Genomic DNA, 13854 nt, shown 5'->3' with positions numbered 1-13854 from the left:
TAATATCTCCCAACTCAAATGACCATTAGTGATAGTATAGTGAAAATAAGAAACATCTTCTCTAAAGCTTGTGCACTTTAACCTAATTATTCCAATTCACCCAATATTTTTTACCTCTTTGATTAAATTGTACAAATTAACCACTAAACAATTTCAATACATAAAAATCATCCAATTTTCTTCACATCTCAATATCCATATATAATTAACTCAACAAAATCTTGTTTTTAATACTAAACTCAAAACCTTGATTTTTAAAATACACATAATTACCATCTACTTACACAAATATAAACAAATAAAATTTTCATATATATTATTAATTAATGATTCATATATCATTAAAAAAATACCATATCTGATATTCTCTTTACACATTATAATCATCCAAATAATTGAACATTCACACATCTCATAATTCAGAAAAAGAAATACAAGTAGAGTATAAAGTACAAGAACAAATGATACGTATCCATCTTTGCGCTTGGGGCAATGACGCAGCTAGTGAGGTAGAACCGAGGAGCGTCAATTGCTGGTTGAAAACTATTTCCAGCCCCCTCATTGGCTTGGGCTACACCTTGGCCTTCGAGAACTTTGGGTTCGACTTTGGCTCGGGCTCCAAATAATTCAAATTTCCAAACTGGTAGCAAACTATAAATACAAGAGACGAAATTTGCATTGGTGGGATTTCTAGTTAAGTTATAATATTGTCCTATATGGAATTTTATACCTATGTTAAATTTGGGAAGATATTTCTTAGGGGATGCTCAGGGTTTATTCAGGATTCGGTGAAGAATATTTCTTATTGTCCTATATGGCATCTGTTGCGCTTGGTAAGTCCGAGAAGATATTTTTTAATGGGTGTGGATGAATTATTCTGGTTAGCAGAATACCAATATTACAAGAGAACTTGCATCGTTGGATTATTACCATTTGGTTGGTTTGCTTTCCATTTAGTTTATAATTCCAGTATATGTTATCTATTCATTCTTTCTACAGAAAACATTTTAATTGTGATAAGGTATGCATGTTAATATCAACTCTATGTACACATGCAGTGACACTCCCCATGGGATCGGAACTTTTTGACTTCAAGTAATTTTTTTATTTGAGGTTCAACAAGAAAAACAATTCCAAGTATTCCAAGTATTTGACAATTTGAATATGATTATTGATTAGGGTTTGAGATTATTTATTAATTTTTTTCTCAATAAAATTACTTTAAAAGAAAACTAAGGTTCTTGTACCATTTACTCATGCAACTCATGATAAAGGAATTTTAATTCTTGTAGCTACTATTACCATTTTCAATCAAAGGGATTCTTCCAATGCATCTTGAAGGAAACCTGAAAAAAGGCTAGGTAGAGAAAAGGAAGGCTATGAAAGATTTTGCACCTTTCTTAGTAGATAGAAGCTGAGAGAAGCCCCTTAAAAACTTTCCAGTAATAGCAATCCTTCAACAATTCCAACAACCCAAGCCCTAAGAAAGAAATGCATGCATCCATTGAGCTTTTGATTATAATAGATGGAACGGTAATGGATAATAAGTATAATAAATATTTAATAAACGCTCAAGTTGGAGTGTCCATTCCTCAAAGTTACAATCTGAGATGGAGTGGGAGAATTATTCTATTATTCCTCCATGTTACAATCAAAGATGGAGTGATAGAGTTATTGTTAAGAGCATGAATGGTGAAATTGATGGACACTATTTTTTTGGAGTTATTATTTCCATTATGGACTATTGCTGGAATGATGAAATTGATGGACACCTGTCTTTTGGAGTTATTATTAACATCACGAAAGGGTGAAATTGATGATCATCTTATTCCGAGATAATTAAATCCAAGAAAAACATATACTATACTTTCATATCTAAATTTTGAAATGGTAGAAAAAAATTTCATCACTATCACTATCATTATCACTATCACTATCCCTCTTATCACTCCAAATTTTTAAATAATTAATAATATACACACTATCCCTCTTATCACTGAAATTTTTTAAATAATTAAAAATATACACACTATTAACTTTAACCTTTGTTTTCTTTTAATCTTACCCTAAATAAAAATCCCTTATCATTATTTATTAATATATTAGTTCATCCATAAACTCAAAAATTAATTTAAAAAATTAATTTTCCATTCCTTTAAATTAAATTTCTAACAACTTAAAAACTTCATAATCATTAAATTATTATATATCCACATCTCATTATATATCAATATCTACATATGCATATTCAGGTCACTTGGGATATCAGAAGACATTGACAACAATTAAGAAGTTATATCATTGGACGAAATTGAGGAAAGAGGTGGCAGAGTTTGTTGTGATATGTTTGGATTGCCAACATGTAAAAGCATAGTGTAAGCATCTAGGTGGTTTATTACAGCCGACTTTTATTCCATATTGGAAATTGGAGGTCATTTCCATGGACTTCATTACAGATTTTTCGAGGACATTGAAGCAACATGATTCTATTATGGTTGTGGTTGACAGGTTAAGTAAGGTAGCTCACTTCATTGTAGTTAAGTCTACAAATTTAGCTAGTGAGGTGGCTTCTATTTTCATCAGGGAGATAGTAAAATTGCATGGTGTTCCTAAGAATATTGTATCCAACAGAGATTCCAAGTTCACTTCTAGGTTTTGGAAAGAGTTGTTTGCAGGTTTGGGGGATAGATTTAGCTTCAGTATATCTTATCATCCACAGACAGATGGACAGCTAAAGAAGGTCAACCAGATTCTTGAGGACATGTGGAGGAAGTATATCAGGCATCAGCAGAGAAAGTGGGAAGAGTATCTTCCACTAGTAGATTTTACATATAATAATGGGTATCAAGAGTCCTTGAAGATGAGTCTGTTTTAGGTGCTTTATGGGAGGAATTCTAATACTCCTATTAGTTGGAGCGATCTAATGAATAAGGTGTTGATTGGACCGGATATGTTGGCAGATATGGAACAAGAAATGAAAGTTATTAGAAGGAATTTGAAGGAAGCACAAGACAAGAAGAAGAGTTTTGTAGATCAACACAGGGTATTTAAGGAGTTTCAAGTTAGGAAACATATGTACTTATGCATCAAGCCCAAGAGGAGATCCTTAAGGATCAGATCAAATTCCAAGCTAACACCTTGATATTGCGGGCCTTTTGATATCCTTGATAGGATTGGTCCATTGGCCTACTAACTTGCACTGCCTTCAACAGTGAAATTCCATGATGTTTTCCATGTTTCGTTGCTTAAGAAGTAGGTACAAGATGTTTATCATGTGATTGAATGGTTTGTATTATAGGTGGAACCAAAGGGAAAATTCTAGACATAACCACAACGCATATTGAAGCGGAAATAATTCATGCTCCGAAACAGAGAAATCAAGTAGGTTAAAGTGTAGTGGAAGCACTATGGGCCAGATGAAGCTGTTAGTGTCAATATATGCATACTTCCATCAGGGATCAAATCTTCTCTTTGCATTTCATTTTAGGTGTCTCATACTGATTTTTTGATCATTCCACTAGGTCATGCCAAAATGGTCCACTGATGGTTATCTTCTTCTCAGAAAATCAAATTTTCCCTCATGAGGTACATTTGCTGACCCATCTTCGTGTTGCATTCGGTTATGGTTTTAGTTGTGTTATTTTTATAGTCAAGGCAGTTATGTTTCCATTAGGTCTGAGGGTTCATTTTCAATGTCTTTCCATTAGGTTTTAGAGTCCATTTCCAAGGTCAAAAGCATAGTTTTAGTGTAAAAAAATGGCAGCAAAGGTAGGAGGAAGACCAATAAACAAATAGTGATAGGTAGCAAGTCATGGTTATTGTACAAAGTTCTTATTTCACTGATGTAATTTTCATCTCAAAAACATGTTTTTGAGATGAAAACATAGTATTTTAGTTTGTTTATATTTTTTGATGTAATTCAAGTCATTTTATGTAATAATTGTTCCCATAAGCTACCCAAGCATTTCTCCTTGCTGCAAGAAATGAGCCATTGAAGAAATCAGCTCAATCAAAGCATCATCCACCTGAAAAGAGACAAAGAAAGAGAAGCATCAGACAGAGATTTGAAAACAAAATAAAAGTTCCAAACAAACATTATAAAGTGGGTTTTTTCTAAAGAAAAATCAAAATCATCCTCTATATAAAATTTCAAAAGAATTTTTCAAAATTCATTAGTTCTTTTGCACCCTAAGCTCTCCTTGGCAAAGAGGAGATTGAGTGAAGGTTAAAAAAATATGAAGGGCGTGTTTTCTGAGGGCGTTTCGCGCTGGGTGGAGTCGATGCGTGCCTGAGTAGTGAGGGTCGCATTTTCCCATCTAAACCAGAGCAAAATTCAATAGTGTTGCGTGCCTATGCGGTGAAGGGTGCGGTGGCATTTGGTGCTGCGTGTTTGGCCAAAGGAGCCTGGAAAACCCTAGGAGCGCCAAAACACCGCTTCCTTTGTTTTCTCAAGCCACAAAAGCTTCAACTACCTGCATACAACAAGTAAGTGGCCCGGTATCTCTTTTTCTCCATCAATTAAGCAAATTGGCACCTTAAATTTTGAATCCCTAGAAAAGCTCCTTGCGTGCTTCCAAAATCACCTATTTGATCAAGAGTTACAATACTTCTTGACTTTGTCACCTTCCTGTCATCCTCACTGTATTTCACTCCACCTCCTAATTGTTTCACTCATCTTGGCATATATATTAGTCCCTCAAATTTTCACCTATAAAGCATGGCGAAATACAGTAGTTCAAAAGAAGGGGAAAGACAGCCCTGGAGGCCAACCAAGAAAGGAGGGAGAAATATTAGATTTGAACCCATTGATACAATAAAACTTATAGCATCACCACTTGCAGTATCATGTTTTAGGCACATGGGTTGTTTAGAGTTTTGCCAAAGGGTTGTGACAGTGAATTTTCATTAGCAGTTAACCAAGTAGTTCATCCTCAATTTGCAAAACAACTAGGTCACTTTAGCTGGGGTCACATTCCATATATATCCTGCCACCATATCACAGGCCACTGGAATTCCAAATGCAAAAGAGAAATGGTTCAAGCAAAAAAATCTGCATCACAGTTTTTATGAGCCATATCTTAAGACAACGTTCAAAAATGATAAGAAAAGAATTTTCCCTTTCTCTTATCTTTTGGAAAAGATGTGCCATTGATGAAGATCATCATGAGGTATTTCACATGTGAGGGTAGGCTTTCCATACTATACTCATACCATATCAGGCTTCTCATGCACTTTGCCAGGGTAAGAATGCTCAATTTGCCATATTACCTTTTCAAGAGTATTGACAAGATGACATACATTGCTCAGAAAAGGGACCCATCTCATCAAATGCATAGTATTTTCCATCATTCTCTTATCAAAATGACAGTCCTCCATCACTTAGAATAGCTAGGCATTACTTGAGGGGCCTTCATAGCTAATGAAATATTCAAAGAACCACCTACTCAGCCATCTCCCCACATTCCTCCATCATCCTCCACTCATCCATCCACTTCTTCTCATCCACCATAGCCTACTTATCACTCATCCTCAACAGGTCATTCTTCACTAGACACCTCCACACCATGTACATCACCATTTCATGTAGCCATTCATTCACCCAATAGATATGATGGCAGTGATGAGGAACATGATGAGCATGATGACAGTGAGGGACATGATGTACACATTGAGCATGGTCAGAGTAGTATACCACAGAGGAACAGTTTGCAGCCATTTTCTTTCACTTATCAGAGGGGAAAGATGCAACTGTTTACCCCACAAAAAGTGGGAGGGGCCTTGCCTTCTTCATCAGCATTACAGACTAAAGGAAAGGAGAAAATGGTAGAAGAAGAAGAGTTCAAATAGAAGCATGAAGAACATGAAATTGAAAGGGAGTTTCTCCTTGTGGAAACTAGTGATGAGGAGGGAAACAAATCTTCTCAAGTTGCCTTGAAAGCAAAGAATGCCAAAATCAGGGAGCTTGAGGTCAATTTACAAAGAGCCCAATATTTTATCTCCTTTTATGAGCAAGAGAACAAGCAGCTAGAAGTTAAGCAGGAGTTCATGCAAATCAAGTAAATCAAGGCAAAGAGGGAAGCTGAGAAACTGAAATTTTAGCTTGATGAGGCTTATGGAGATTATGGAGAGTCAGATGATGAATAGGGACAAAGAAAAAGGCCAAGAACAAGAGGATTGAAAAGGGCCTTAGAGTTTGAAAGACAAAAAGAGGCAGAATTGGAGGAGTAGCTCACTCTAAATGAGAAATTGGTCAAGGACATAGCTGAAAATAGAGTCCTGGCTTGAGAGAGTGAAAACACACTTGGAGGCCCTCTTGGAGAAAGTAAACAGAGATGTTGAATTACAAAGGAAGATGGCCGAGTATTATGCAAGGAGAAACCAAGCGGTAAGGAGCAAGCTCAAAAGAGCTCATGAGAAAATTGACAAATTGACCAAGCAAGAGGAGAGGAAAAGACTTGACATGCTTGTTGAGGCATCCCTACATGCCTCTAATCTTTGATCAGTCATAAAAACACATTTTTGGGCATGATTGACCATTTTTGAGTTTGAAGGAAGTTGTTGTGTTTTTCAGTCCATTTTTTGCACAGTCATGGAAGGCAAACGTGCAGCACCATGGGCGTTGCGCTCTTTTTTGGGGCATCCAATGAGGAAACGATCAGCATTTTTGGATTCAAAGTGATGAGTACATGCACCTTGTGCATTTGCTAAGGTTTTGGAGCAGAACTGGTTGACCAAAAGGGCCAAAAACCCTCAAAAAATGACCTTTCTGCCCTCTTTTTGGCCTGGGCACTGCGTGCTGAGCAGTGTTGGGAGAATTGACTTTTGACAGGGAAAATGAACTCCAAATGAAAAAATTCAAGATGTTCTAGAAAGTAGACAGGCAGAGCTTTCCAACAAGCTATTTTGGGCCCAATTTGGACATCGGGAAGGCCTCCAAAAGTGCAACTGAAGTTGAAGGGTGCGCCTAGCATTGGCGCTACATGTCTAGCACTCGTGTTGCACATTTGATAGTTTGTCCAGATTTTCACTGTTTCCTCCCAGTTTTCACTTTCACCTTGGAAAATCATGATTTTATCCTTGTAATTGATCATTTGAATGTAATTATGATGCTTCTAGAGCTTACTAGGGTAGATTCATTAGGTGAAACAAATTTATGAAGTGTAATGTATCAATTTGTTTGAATTAGGGATGAGTCACTTTGACCACCCTATTTTCTTATTAGCAATTCAGATTTTGTTGGAAACAACTCCTCCTCTCATGGATTCGATCCCCTAACATTAGGATGAGTTTTTTGGGGTCTATATGATTCTTTTCCTCATTCATTGTAATAGTTGGACTCAGTAGGATGCATATGCTTTGAGTAGACATCATTTTGTATTAGTTTTCAGCAGGAGATTAATGAAAAGTTGCAGCTATTTCTTTGGGATCCATGTGGTATGATGTTCAGTTCAGTTTTCTCTATTGTGATCATATGTTAAAATGTTTTTTGTAATTCATCAATCATTTCATTGCTTTTAAGTGGATGTTTTCAAGTTGATAGGAAGAACCCATCATTTTATGCTCTGTTTTGGGAATATATTCACAATTTGTGTTTTCTTCAGTTTAGGAAGAATCCATGTTGCTTACATGCTCTTTCTAGCTCCTCACCTGTCTTGAATCACCTCACCCATCAAACCCTAGAGTGTTGAGCCTTGTGCCTACCTTGCCCCATCGAACACCCTACAATTTTGACCTAATTTCCTTGCCCTAACTGTTTGGCTCCTCCTGATCCAACAAAACCCTTCAAAATCAAATCAAACCTTGTGCTACTATACCTAGCCTAATATCATTTTCTTGATCTAGTCATCTTGGCTAAGATCCTTACGGAGAGAGCCCTCTCCTAGCCTAGTAGGGCTAGCTACTTGGCTAAGTGTGGTTTGTGGTTACCCTAGCATTGCCTTCCTTCAGCCTGAGGTTCAATCCAGGTGATAACATAGTGGCAACCATACTGGGGAAGAAATATCATAAATTAATGACCCCAATAAGATGTTTTATTTGAATTCTTAAGCTTTTGGATGATGAGTTTTAGAATTTAATAATAGGCTGAATTGGAAAGTTGTAAAGCAATATCTTAAATTTCAAAATTAGACATACTGGCTTCCCAAAAGCACACCAGATCCAATCCAGATCCGAATCCTCCAACCATTGTCAATGATCCTCATAAATTGGGTGAAAATATAAGAAATATGCAGAGAGATCTAGTTTAGTTGGAGAACAATCAAGTGAGGATTTCATTCCTCGAGTTAATTCACTCCCAGGAAGGTTAGACACTTTTCAAGACATTGAGTTTCATATTAATTTTTAGAAGAGTTTATTTCGCAGTAAATATTTAATTTGGATTGATCAGATAGTTTTTTATTCCTCTATATCTCTTTATAACCCCGTTGAAGACTTGTTTTCACACAATAAATCAGGTTCACAGCTTATTCATACTCTTGATCATTTTCAGAACCTCTCTTCAAACTTAAACACTTGGGTGCAAAATAAGACTCTTAGGCCATCTTTTGATTTTCGAAATACTTCCATTGCATCTACTACCACTCAAACTATCTCTCATCCTCCACCTTCTTCTTCACAGATTGTTCACACCACTCAAACTATCGTTAATCCCCCTTTGATTATATTAAATATCCCAATCCTTGTTTCAAATCTGCCACCTCCCCCACCCCTAGTTATGGCTACCCAATATGCACCCGTTGTTTTTCCTCAAAATCCTGGTGCCATGCCCCCTGATTATCAAACCAAAATACCTTTCTTCAATGGCACCCAAACTATTACAGCTCAACAACACGTAGACAAGATGAATGATTTCTTTGACCTCCATGAAGTTGAAATTGAAGATGTGATGATGAGGTTATTTGTACAAAGTTTTGGAGGAGAAGTTTGGAAATGGTTCAGAGCCCTGCTAGTAGCTTCTATCACTAATCTTCTTGCCCTTCAGAGGCAGTTCCTAGATCGGTGGGAGGTGAAGAAGAATCCCCTTCAAATTTTGTCCAAATATGAGAACATCAAAAGAAATGTTGGCGAGAGTGTGCAAGACTATTGTGTGAGATTTAATGCAGTATACAATGCTATCCCTGCAAATATCAAACCACCAAAGGGATTGGCTTTGCTTAAGTTTCCAAATGGATTTGATGCTGATATGGCATATCAGTTGCATGAACATGATCCTACAACTCTAGAAGACATGAAAAAGAATGTTGTGAGTGTAGAAGTGAACTTGCTAGCCAAAAGAGAAAGAATGAGATCAGAGAAGAGAGTGACCATGAAAGAAGAAGCATCTACTTCAGATGTAAAAATGGATACATTGATTCGAACAATGGAAAGGATGGTTGACTAGTTGTCCATCACAGACAGACCTGAACTGCAGATCCAGAACCCAAACTTTAGAGGGTAGCAGCAGCCCCAATTCTGAATCAAGCAAAGAGAGCAAAAAGCACCAAAACAACTAGTGCAACAACAACGGCAGATCAAAAATCCCTTACAGCAGAATTAGGTTCAAGGAGTGGAAGAAGAAGAGGAGGAATATCCGATAATTAAAATAAATCACTTCTTCACTACATATGGTATGCCTATATTTCTGATCGAAGATGAGGAGTATGTAGAAATTTCTAACATTCTAAAGGATGAGTACTACATCTTAGCAAATGATGTTGTTTTGGAGATCGAATATGATGATTATCAGTGTGGTTACATGAATTCTTTGAGCGCACAGCAGAAACAATATTCTTTGAGGAGCAAAGATGTACCGGTCAGTCCTATTCAGAACAAGAAGGATGTTCTTTCAAATAATGATCTCTCAAATAATCAAAAAAAAGGAAAGGAGCATGTTGATCAGAATCCTAGCAAGGTAAATCAGCCATCAACAAGTACAGCTGCAAAAGAGAAAGACAATCAGAAAAAGGATAGTGCAACGAAGGAGCAAATAGATAAGAGGGACATCGGTGTCAAAGAGGTAGAAAAAGTCACATCTTTTAATTTAGAAAGTGAAATTGCTAAATTGAAAGTGTCCATTCCTTTGACCGAGCTTGTTAAGAATAGCCATTACAAACACCATGTGTCTAGAATACTGCAAATTGATCCTTTGTCCGACATGGTGAATGTTGAGGATGATCACCCTGAACTTATTTTTGGTCCAGCTATAGAAGGTCAACTAGAAGATAGCGAGGTCCCTCCCTTTTATTTGAGTCTTAGACTGCATGAGTATATTCTTCATAATGCTATGCTTGATTCTGGAGCTTCCCACAATTTGATGCCCAAGGCTATCATGGAAAATCTGGGCCTGGATATCACCCAAAAATATCATGATTTGTATTCATTTGATTCTGGTAGAGTTTGTTGCATTGGTCTCATCAAAGAATTGGTGGTTTCCTTGGATCAAATCCCATCCAAGAACGTTTTGATGGACGTTGTAGTAGCTAATATACCACCTCAATTTGGTATGTTGTTGTCTAGATCATTGGGAGCCAAACTCAAAGACACTTTACAACTTGATTTATCTTACACTACAATCCATGTTTTCGGTCAATTGAGGAAGTTGTACCGAGAAAAGAAGATGAAATATATGATCACTAGTAAAGAGAAGCCCATAAATCATCTGATAAATGTTGTCCATACAAATTTAGAGTATTTTGTTTTGTACACTGATAGTGGATTGAATGATGTAGATATTCATCTCGTAGTAGTAGATGATGCACGAGAAATTTTCAAAGGTTTTAGAGGAGTTATTAATAAAGAAAAGAAAAAAGTGGCAATTCCTTCTTAGCAGCCTCCACATGAGCAGAAAGTTAGTGAATAACAGAAAAATGAAGCAACCAACAAAGGCAAGATTGAAACAAAAGAAAAATTCCAACATCTGGAAGATGAAGACAGCGTTTGGAGCATGGACTTTGATGGTGCTTTCGGTAAATATGGTGTGGGTATTGGAATTTGGATTCGAAGTCCTGTCTTTTAGCTAGACAAAGTCCCAAGTAATGTTAGAGTGTGTTCCTATAAATTAGCTTTCGATTGCTCTAATAATGAAGCGGAGTATGAGGCATTGATTACAGGACTAAATATTTTGAAGAAGCTGGGTGCGAAAAGGATTTCTGTTTATGGTGATTCAGAGCTAGTGATTAAACAAATAAAAGGAGAATATCAAGTGAAGCATCTGCAGATGAGAGATTATAGGAACACAGTCTTGGATATCTTGAAAATGTTCCAGAATAAACATTGATAGTGGTGTCGAGAAATCAAAACATCATCGCCGATTCACTTTCTACAACAGCGAGAAATCTGAAAATTCCAGTGAATTCTAGCAATAAATTTGAAATTCATGTCAAACATAGGCCTACTATTCTCGATAATTTGAGATATTGGCAAGTTTTCTGGGATGACAATGAAATTAATTCCTTTTTACAGAATGAAGGGAAGTTTAAGAATGCTTTCATTGATGGTGTTTGTGATTTTGATAAGCAAGACACTGAGGTAAATCAGATAAATGTTTTACAGCTAAAGGATAATGTTATTCCTAGAGGTCTTATAACTTTATAGGATGTGTTTGACCAAGATGACGTGGTGAGAAAACCAACCTTAGTTCCTACTAACAAAGAAGTTGAAGATGTAAAAATTGGAACAGTGGACCAGCCCAAGCTTGTTAAAATATCAAAAACATTATCTCTCGAGTCAAAGGCTAAGTACGTTAAGTTGCTTTCTGAATTTTCTGATGTTTTTGCATGGGATTACTTAGATTATAAAGTGTATGACAAGAACATCATTTAGCATACCATTCCTATCAAGCTGGATCAAAAGCCCTTTAGACAAAAGTTGAGGAGGATCAGCCCAAAGCTGCTACCATCTATCGAGAAAGAGATAAATAGATTGTTTAAAGTTGGTATCATAACTCCAATTAGATTCTCTGATTGGGTTTCAAATTTGGTCCCAGTACGGAAAAATACCAAAGAGATAAGGTTGCGTATTGATTTCCAGAACCTAAATAAAGTATCCATGAAAGATAATTATCCCCTTCCTAAGTTGGACCATATTCAAGAAAGAGTAGTTGGAGCATCACAGATGTCACTACTAGATGGCTACTGAGGTTACAATCAGATTTTGGTGCACGAAAAAGACCAAGACAAAACTGCCTTCACAACAACATGGGGGACTTTTCAGTATGCCAAAATGCCACTTGGGCTGAAGAATGTCGGGGCCAATTTTCAGCAGGCCATAGATATAGCTTTCACTAATGAGAAGGATGTTTTCTTAGTGGTTTACTTAAATGACTTGACAGTATTTTCTGGTTCTGATGATGAGCATTTACACCACCTAAGGATTGTTTTTCAAAAATGTAGGGAGTTCAGGATTTCTTTAAATCCAAAGAAGAGTCTTTTTTCCATGGAGGAAGGTAAGCTCCTCGGTCATATAATTTCCAAAGATGGTATTCACATTGATCCTTCTAGGGTGGAGGCAATTCAGAAAATAGACTTTCCGCGCAACAAAAAGGAGATCCAAGCCTTCAACGGTAATATGAACTTCTTACATAGATTTATACCAAATTTGGTTGAGCATTTGCGTGAGTTAACTAATATGTTGAAGAAGGACAACATTGTGAAATGGACTGAGGATTCCATGAAATATTTCAACTTGGTAAAACTTTCTTTGACCACAGCCCCTATTTTGATCAGTCCCGATTATACTCATGATTTTATTATATTTTCATTCGCATCTGAGCACACTTTGGCTGCAGTGTTGATGCAAAAGAAGGATCAGGTGGAGAAGCCCATTTCATTTTTTAGTTGGACTACCAGAGATGTTGCACTGTGTTATAATATCATTGAGAAACAAGCTTTGGCTCTTATAAAGGCATTGAAGGATTTTTGAGTTTACATTTTGCATTTGCATACCATAGCATATGTTCCCAATGCGGTTGTCAAAGATTTCCTCATGCAAACTGATCTGGAAGGAAGAAGAGGTAAGTGGATAGCAGCAATGTTAGAGTATGATCTTGAGATTAAGCCCATGAAACTGATCAAAGGTCAAGGCTTGGCAAAACTCATGGCTGAGTCGAATCTTCATGCTCTGGACATAAATCTTATTGCAGCAATGTTAGATGATGAAGATGGTGGCACACTCATTCAGGTATCACAGATGTTTCTTAACTCACCTTGGTATTATGATATAGTATATGATCTTCAGCATCTTCCTCCTCCTCTTGTAGTGTCGAGAAGTAAAGGTAGATCACTAAAACTAAAGTCTGCAAAATTCTGCATTTTAGATAGTGGTCTCTATTGGAAAGATCCGGAGGGATTATTCTTAAATTTTTGGTTGAAAATGAAGCTCAGCAAGTAATGAATTATTTTCATAGACGAGATTGTGGGGGTCACTTGTTTTGGAAAACAACAGCTAATAAAATCTTCAGAGCAGGATATTATTGGCCATCTTTGTTTTCAGATTTATATAAAACAGTCATGAGCTATCACGAATGTCAAGTTTTTTAGGGAAAAAGGAAGTTGCTTCCTCTTCCTTTGAATCTAGTTGTAGTCAATGCACCTTTCCAGCAGTGGGGGCTTGATTTCATAGGAGAAATTCATCCTACATCATCAACACAGCACAGATGGATTTTGACAGCTACCGATTACTTCACCAAATGGATCGAAGCCATTCCGACAAGGCAAGCTACGGACATGGTAATTATTCGGTTTTTAGAGTCCAATATCTTGTCTCATTTTGGTTGCCCTCGCAAGATTATTACAAATAATGTAGCGGCATTTAAGTCGAAGAAAATGGTTGAATTTTGCAACAAGTACAACATCACATTGGGTCATTCCACGACATACT

At 36.7% G+C, this 13854-nt stretch overlaps 1 pseudogene; it reads left to right on the top strand.

Moving 5' to 3' along the window:
* The first annotated feature begins 474 nt into the window (after positions 1-474).
* On the top strand, positions 475-610 carry LOC149153937 (U4 spliceosomal RNA; annotated as a pseudogene).
* The last annotated feature ends 13244 nt before the right edge of the window (positions 611-13854 follow it).

Source organism: Pinus tabuliformis, chromosome 9, assembly GCF_031772625.1.
Source record: "Pinus tabuliformis cultivar Carrire ecotype Pingquan chromosome 9, CPIR1, whole genome shotgun sequence".
Lineage (NCBI taxonomy): Eukaryota > Viridiplantae > Streptophyta > Pinopsida > Pinales > Pinaceae > Pinus > Pinus tabuliformis.
This window is presented reverse-complemented; position numbering and strand designations above follow the sequence as displayed.